Genomic DNA, 9226 nt, shown 5'->3' on the forward strand with positions numbered 1-9226 from the left:
GCATATGTTCATTCTAGATTCGTTTGTTTTGTAGTTTGATACTCTTGCTTATCATGGGTTAGTTATGCATCGTGTGTATTACATATGATAATCATTAGGGGCCATCTATACACACACCATCTAATATCTAATCCTACACCGTTTTAAACGGTCGCTCGAATAGAGGTGATACGATCGTTTTTACCAAATATGTTTAAAGGTTGACCTTTTATGGTCATAACGTTCGCCCGGTTGTTAGCTGAACAACCTTTCTGACCAACAATTTTAAGAGTTTGAACAACCTGTGGCTAGAACGGTTGTCCGGATATTACTCAAACATCAGTTCAGTCCAAATTCTCAAAGTTTTGACCTTTTTTTTAGTCAAAACGGTCATTTGAGTTTTTTGTGGACGATCGTTCTATAATGTGAAATCAGATGGGTATGGTGTAGTTATAGCATGACCCTAATAATATATTCTAAGATTTTTTAGGTGAATTTTATCAAATCTTACAACTCCATTGGATCAAGAACTTTTAGTCCAAGATCATTGTTTCTTTTGCGTTGGGACGACTACTAGCTACATTAAATACAAATATAGTACTATATAAACCTTTGTTTGACCCGAGTTAAACCACATTTTTTTCTAGAGTTTACATAACACGACACATTTGTTTCGTCACTCGCCTAATCTTACGATACAAGTACAACTCATTTTCGTTGATGTTGTAAAAATATATTAGAAATAGGAAGGTAAATACTTAAGCATTTCATTATCAAGTAGTGCAAAATATATTAACATTATGAACTAAACAAGTAAAACTCAAACATATGTCATTTATTAAAACACGATAAAATACATTAAATAGATGCGGATGGTAGCACGGCACCTTAAAGACAATGAAAGACAGACAAAGGCGGCCAATGAATAAAACAAGTTAAGAAGACATGGACCATGAGACCAAATTTTTATTATTTGATACTAAATTTCACCTAATTTATAATATCTTGAAAATGACCAATAAGACAACATCCCATAAAATGAACCAACAAACACCATGTGTTAAACTTAACTGTTAATATCACTCAAGAACTCCACACCTCTTGAATGAATCACTTAAAATTGCTCAAAACCCTTTTCTTGATCTACATCTTCTTCAATTTCTTTTCCAATGTTTTTGCCCAACAAGATTCACCCGATTCTAGTTCTGACGATGTTCCACATCCGGTGCATCCTAGTGTTGTTATCATCATTGGGGTTCTATGTACCATGTTTTGTTTATCGTTTCTGATACTTGCGTGCATGAAGTTTTGTAACTCGGATTTCACTCTCCAGGTTCCTATTGTGATTCCTAGCTCGCGCTCACGAATCTCTGGGATTGACAAGAAAGCGATAGAATCTTTGCCTCTTTTTAGATTCTTTGCGCTTAAGGGATCTAAAGATGGGCTAGAATGTGTAGTATGCTTGTCAAAGTTTGAAGATTCGGAGCTATTAAGGTTGTTGCCTAAGTGTAGGCATGCATTTCATATGAATTGCATAGATCAATGGCTAGAAAGTCACTCTACTTGTCCTCTTTGTCGGTATAAAGTTAATTTATCAGATATTACAAATTTTACTTTCTCGAATAGTTTAAGGTATACTCCGGATGAGGGTTTGAACAATCTAGAAATCTTTGTTAAGCGGGAACATGATGGTTCTTCTAGGTCATCAAGGTTTAGTATTGGAGGTAGTTTTAGGAAATTTGGGAAAAGTCCTAAAGAAGATGTCTTGATTCAATATGGAGATCAAAGGTTGTTGGATAAGTTCAAACATAGGATCATCGTATCCGACATTGTTTGCAAGAGCCGATGGAGCGATGTGAATTCCTCAGATTTAATGTTTTTGAACTCCATGATGCTTAATGAGGCATCAAGCAAGCGTTTTTCTCCTTCAAGTAGTGAGAGATTCGGAATAGATATTGAACAAGTAACGATTTTTAAGGAGGATATGGAAAGAAGAAGATTATACGAGTCCATGATTGGTCAAACCACTAATGGTGGCGAAACATCTGTTACGGCTTCACACTTTCCTAGGTTTGTGAGAAATGAGGATTATGAAGGTATTGAGAAGAGATCCATGTCAGAGATTACAAACGTCTCACGATTCAAAGATACTAGAAGTTCGCTTATGGAGAGTAGCCGGAAAGATGACAACTTACAAAGGGTTTGGTTGCCCATGGCGAAAAGGACCATTCAATGGTTCACAAACCGGGAGAGAACTTCGCTTCAATTGAGAACTTGATCACGTTTGAGCCTTGTTTGGTCGGTTTTCATTGTTAAAAGTTCTATTTTATAGGTTTAGTTCACACAATATGAAAATGAACTAAAAACAAGATAACTTGTATCATTTACTACTTGTAAAAAGAAATGAAAGTGGACATATAGTGTTTGCAAAGATATATTGTGTAAACTTTCGAAGTTAATAGGAACAATCTCATATTTACTCATAAAAAATTCATCACCTTGCATGCGAAAATATATATTATTTTCCTTCAAAAAATTACACACGAGATCTTTGTCACATCTGTTGACAACAATTAAAGGTGTTCAAAGATATATTACCTTATCACAAATTCACAATGAATTTACTCTAAAAACTCTATTGCACCATATTGAATGTAATATCATATTAAAAATATCATACTTTAGAGGTGTTAAATGCCATAGAAAATGTTGTAGTATCTTCTTAACTCTCTGATGCATCACTAGATATCTCCTATTCGATATGTTCTTCAAACTCACGATATACTTCTCTTTAATAAAGACCGAAAACGACTCCCAATTCAAGATCTCAATTAACGTTGGACGGGACAAAAGCGTCGGATATTATTACAGGAACGCATTTGAAAAAAATTATTAACTTCATAACCTTTAGCACATGTACAATACTTGCTACTCTTCATGTATTCAGTATAGCTTATCTTGCTTTCTGAAGATTTTCATGTCAGGGTCTTTGTTTTCCCAATGTTGAAAGAGACTTGACCAGACATCACCGTGCATTCGGCCTGCAAAGAAAGCGAGAACCTTGCGTCGAGAAGGGGGTTTTCCTCCAAGTCTACCTAAAGGGTTCTCAGGTGAACGAGCGAACGTTTCGAGGGAGAGATACATCTTTTCCTAATTGAAAATGTTCTTTTATATCCGAATTGCATAGAGCCCTTATGCAACCATCCATAGATCTCCTTGTTTCGTATGTCGCCCGAATGGAATTACAGTGTTCAATCGAATACAAAGAATCTCAAGTCAATAAAAACATGCAAAACTGGAACATATTTTCACACCCGTACGTTTTTATCAAGATAGTGATTTAGAATATTACAAGAAGAAATAACATACTTCTCTTAGGTTGACCAAAGCCGTCATGATTAAAAATTATTAAAATTTGGATTTGTTTATATGAACACTGCCTAATAAGATTTTCGTTGTATTATACGGCCAATAAACATTTTCGCCATATTATATGGGCGATAGAATATATGACGAAAATGCAAATACAGTCCGTATAAAGTGATATACAGGTTGTATATGATTAGATAATTTGTTTTCTATGGCTCGTATGATTTGAAAATTTATTTTTTACGGCCCTTATAATGTGACAGATTAGCCGTTTGCGAAATACAAGCCCTAACGTTATTTAAAAACCGTAGAATGTTGTGATAGTATCAAGATGGACGTTGCTACTTGAGTTTTATACATGAGTTAACAGCAAAATGAAAACATGTCGGCTTACCCAGTCATGACAAGCAACAACAAAATGACCAGATCTATCTGTTCGATTCCAAAAATTATATATTGTCGCGATCAAATGAACGTAGTTCTTCAAGTGTTGTACCAGGTTCTTCTTATTGCGAGACCCGGGCACATATAGTTTCACTTCTAACATTCGAGAGCTAAAAGGAATGTAAAACAGATGGGCATTTATTGGGTTCCTAGTAACAAAATGTTTGCTTTCTTTAATATTCTTCATGAACCATCCCTCAGATACATAAACTCCTCTAAGCTAGCATAGCCTCCGGCTCATGGAATATCGGTTTCTCCCCTTCTTTGTAAATGTAAACCTTAAGAGTCTTTTCCATTAATTCATAGCTACTGCATTATGTCCAAGAATTTTAAATTGACGATATTCACACATATAGTTGTTAGTGTAGCAAGATGATACATTGATTGATTGAACAACACAAATATACGTGTTTTCTATTACTTTATTTGTTCAATGTTACGGAGTTGATCCAAGCATAACTTGGGTAGAGAGTGAAGTTACGAGGTTCATAATAGTGGAGGCTAAGGTCTCAACAGCCAGTTGATCACGTGGCAAACAGTCATAGGCGGTTTGACCTAGCTATCAGACCCAAATTGATCATTTGCAGCTCCGATTTCATAAGATTTTCACTTGAATTTTTGCATTTTTTTAACCATTCCATTTCTGGTGTAAAAACGAGTAAATCATTAATTGCCTTTAGTTAAAAATTAAATATATATTTATGTCTTTAATTTTAGTATTTAATTACAAGTTGTCAATCTAAAACAAGGTTGTGTTTGTTTTTGCTTACAAGGTCTGTAAGGAGCCTATGTCTGCGGGTGCGCAGACATAAGCTCTTGAAAACTGTTTGTTTTAAAAAAAAATATCTAAAAACTGCTTTTATGGTCTTAAAAAATAAGTTTTTTTCACCATCTTCACACTTCTTAACATCATACCAAATACCAATACCCAATGTCCAACACCACCACCACCCACCGTCCGTCACCACCACCACCATCCACCGTCCGCCACCACCACCACCCACCACCACCGTCCGCCGCCACCACCACCACCACCCGAACACCGTCTGCCGCCGCCACCACCACCACCGTCAATCACTCACCACCACCACCGTTAACCACCCACCACCACCAACGTCCATCACCACCACCACCCCCGTCGGCCACAACCACCGTTCACTACCACCACCACCACCACCCACCGTCCGTCGCCACCACCACCATCCACCACAGCCACCGCCACCACCCACGTCCGCCGCCACCACCATCCATCACCACCACCCCGCCACCACCACCCGCCACAACCATACACCACCACCATAGTCCACCACCCACCACCACCTATTGTTGGTCATCATCACGGTCCACCACCCACCACCACAACCGTCCATCACCACCACCCACCGTTCACCGCCTACCACAATTGTCTACCACCACCCACTTTCATAGTTCGTACACCACTACCAATTATTTTAGCAGTCTATAAACGTTAAATGACTTTTATCTACTGTAATATATATGAATGGTAACTTTTCAGCTTATGCAAACGATATCCAGTTTATAAAATAAACAGTATTATATTTTCAGATTGCAGACCTTCAGACCACATATGCAGGTGCAGACATTAAATCAGATGAAATCAGATTGTAGACAATTTTTGTCTTCAAAACAAACAACACCTTAGCAATAATTGTCACATTTAGACTTTTCTACAAAATGGACCCTAAGGCTATGTGTAGTGGAGGGGCTACAAATTGGATGAATTACGACACGTGACGCCCAGTCAGCAAAGGGTATGAATTTGTTTTTGGGGTGTAATGGTGTTATAGCCCCATCCAGTGCCACGTCACCATTTATTATTATTATTTTTTTTAATAAAAAAAACTATGCAAAAAAAAACCCATTAAATTAAATAATTAAATAAAAATACATTAAAATTAAAAAAAGAAACATTAAAAAAAACTAATATACATAATATTCGCACATTTTTTCAATTCGTCGTCGTTGCAATAATGCGGCCTCTTCGTGTAACCCAACCGCTTTGAGGGATTCGTATTCTTTACTCATTTCCCGCAATTTCAACATAGCGGCAATCTTTTCGTGTTGTTTGTTGGTTTCTCTCATGATAGCGGTGAGTTCCACGAAAATCCTTTAGTGTTGTTTGATAGTTTCTTGATGTATAATTATTTATACATCTTTATTGCATCATTTTATACCCGATTCATGTTATTTTTGTGATAATATTATTGAGAATCGGTTCTAATAAGCCTCTATTTGTTTTTGTAGGAAAAATGAGCTTAGAAAACCAAAGATGAAGAAAAACAAAGAAAAAAATCAAGAAAAATGAAAGTTTGTCAACTAATGGGCCAAGCCTTAGGCAGGCATGCCCCATTTCCATATGAAGACACATCAACTAAGCATGGGGCTGTGCCTCAGGCAGACATGCCCCATGCCTCCTCAGAAGATGACAAAATAAAGTACATAGTACATTGTCCCCTTTTTGAAGACACGCAAGGTCATGCCTTTGCCAGACATGCCCAATGCCAATCAAGTATGCCAAGAAAGTACAAATCAGTTGCATGCACATTAAATGATGATGGACCAGCACAGCCCAAGCCTAGACCAGACATGCCCCGTGCCTAGCTATATGCCAAATAGTACATCACGGAGCACGCGGTGTACTACTAGGGGACCAGCATGGGTCATGCCCATTCTAAGCATGGGTCATGCCTTGTGCACATTTAGCCTATATAAATACCATGCATGTGGCTCATTTGGGTGCACAATTTTGGAGAAAAACACACCCATTTTCACTCTCATAATCCATAGAAGTAAAGAAAGAGAAGTTGTTGAACCTTCATACAACATCAAGAAGAAGTCTTAGCATCATCATAATTATCTAGCCTGGTTAAATTATCTTAATATTAAACATGAATGCTATATTCTTCTATTTTGGTGTATCTTTTATAATTATCATGAGCTAAAACTCTTTATATCACCTTAACCCATGATGAAACTTGACAACTTTTGATGGTTGGAATTAATATATGATAATTTTATGTTAAAATAATGACTAATTCTTGGTTATCCTTTGATGAAATATTGTGTTTAAACAACTGAAAGTAATATACTAGAATTATAAATGGTACATCTTGTTATGTTGAAAGACTCTTGATTTTATCATTTATTTATAAATGTTGTTCATGCAACTTTATAACTTTTATTCTAGAAATAGTTAAAATAATTCTTGTATGGTACATGAAAATTGGTTAAACACATATCCTCATGTTTAGATTTGAAAAGATTGAACATTTGTTATGAATTGGTATTCTTGTTAAGTAATATTATAAATAATTTGTTAACACAACTATTTTAATATTACACTTGGGTTGAAAATTAATAAATCAAGGGAATACTTGAACTTAGTCTAATTTAATCAACCATAGGTGGATTAGGTGTTGTTCATGCAATCTTTCCGACCGGTTGTTAGATTTGAGTTTCGTAATTGAATGATAATCTATATCTTTAAATTTCAACATAAAAGTTCACTTACATTATAGTATGATTTGAGGTGATTAGTTTGTATAATTCATACCAAGTTTTCTAAAAAATCATTTGGATGGTTATCTATAACTAGAAACTATTCTTTTTAAAACAAAATAGTGAATTTATCATATATTTAAATTTACCATCATTAGGAGTCAAGTGGATTCTAAGTTAAGGTGATAGCTTCTTAATTCTTGTTTATCTCCATTATCGTGTTACTTGCTTTAATTTATTGTTACGAGTTTTTCTAAAAAATTAATCTTAAAAACAAATCAATGAAGCTCATTTCTCACGGTTATTATATTTGCAAAGGTTTGATATTAAAATTTACGTGTCCATGGATTGATACCCGGTTCTCGCCGTTACTATATTACCACACGACGGGTACACTTGCCTTTTGTGTGTGTGGTTAAGTCTAGGTGAAAACTATTTTTAAAACCCGACAAAGTGTGAAAAATCTTTAATAAAAATATATATATCTCGCACCACATCATTTCTCTCATGGTAGCGGTGAGTTCCACGGCATGGTTTTCGAAAGAAGGGAATGGGTGTTTCGGTTGGTTCTAGGATTCATTTTTTTTGTTTTTTTAAGAAATTGGTTTCGTGTATGTATGAAATGGATATGAGTTTGGAGAAGAAGGGTGTATGTATATATATATTGTTTGAATTCAATTGTCTTATATATATATTGACCGTTCCAACGGTCAAATTATTAATTTATTATTAATTTTCTCAATCAAACGGCGACAAAATGTTGCCCCCCCTATCGCCCCACATTTCGCCGGGGGGGGGGGGGTGCTCGCTTTAATCGCCCAAAAGTTGCCCAAGGCCATCGCCCACTACGGGTGGCCTAATGTGATGTTTTATTTATTCAGTGACACACTACTTTCTTTGAGAAATTGATCTGTTAACTTGTTTTGCTTTCGCTCGATGTTATTCTTGATCACACGAAAACATATTTCTCTAAACATAACATAGTCAAGTTTTGTTTACCTCTTAAACCTTGAAATGTTATGATAAATAGGAATAAAAGGCTTATCACTATCATTGACATGAGTATTCTCAATCAGCAACTTCGCATTTAGTAATTCCTGATCAACTGATGATGACCATTGCGGTTTCTACAAAAGAACAGTAGCAATGCTAATTAATTAATCAACAAATAATATCTCGTCGTTATTATAAGTACAGTTAATGGAGGTTGCATATATTCCATTGAATGAACTGAAGCACGATAATGTCGTAAAGTATCACGCATTTATGCGATTGTCAATATATCCACAGTAGGACTTTTAGAACTCATTATCACCGGTGGAACAATGTTCACATACGAGTCATTTGTTGACACAAACGTGTTTTTCGTAAAAGATACATATGATATTTGAAATGTGTTGTTATCAAAAGCCATTAAGGTAGCCTTTATAGCGGTAGTGTCTGTTAAACATTTGGCAAGTGAATCAATACCATAAACTTTTATTATGAAAACGACAAACGAGAAAAACTTAATAGTAACTAACACATTGAGCCTAGGGTATATATAAATCCAGGTTCAAATCCTACATTAACTCAAATACAGAATTTGAATCCAAAACAAATAGGCTTAAATAGAATAAGATTAACTTATCTTATAATAATAACTATGTAATATTAAATATCTCCAAGATATTAGGAGCCTTCAATCTGTTTTGGTATTAGACACGTTTAACAGTATCGGCTGTCATTTGTGGTGCTTGATGTTAATTGTGTCTAATACCAAACTAGATTGAAGGCTTCTAAAATGTTGGAGAATATATAATATAATAATTAGGTTATTATTATAAGATAAGTTAGTCTTATTTTATTTAATCTTATTTGTTTTGGATTCAAATTGTGTATTTGATTTAGTGTAGGATTGGAACTGTGGGTTTAT

At 35.3% G+C, this 9226-nt stretch overlaps 2 pseudogenes; one reads left to right on the top strand and one right to left on the bottom strand.

Annotated features, from left to right (window-relative positions):
* Positions 1-791: 791 nt before the first annotated feature.
* On the top strand, positions 792-2446 carry LOC143600082 (E3 ubiquitin-protein ligase ATL42 pseudogene; annotated as a pseudogene).
* A 143-nt stretch (positions 2447-2589) lies between these two features.
* On the bottom strand, positions 2590-8590 carry LOC143600083 (putative glycosyltransferase At5g03795; annotated as a pseudogene).
* Positions 8591-9226: the final 636 nt, after the last annotated feature.

This window comes from Bidens hawaiensis, unplaced genomic scaffold (assembly GCF_021521415.1).
Source record: "Bidens hawaiensis isolate Kalapana, Puna unplaced genomic scaffold, B.hawaiensis_p1.1 tig00053337_1, whole genome shotgun sequence".
NCBI classification, from domain to species: Eukaryota; Viridiplantae; Streptophyta; class Magnoliopsida; order Asterales; family Asteraceae; genus Bidens; species Bidens hawaiensis.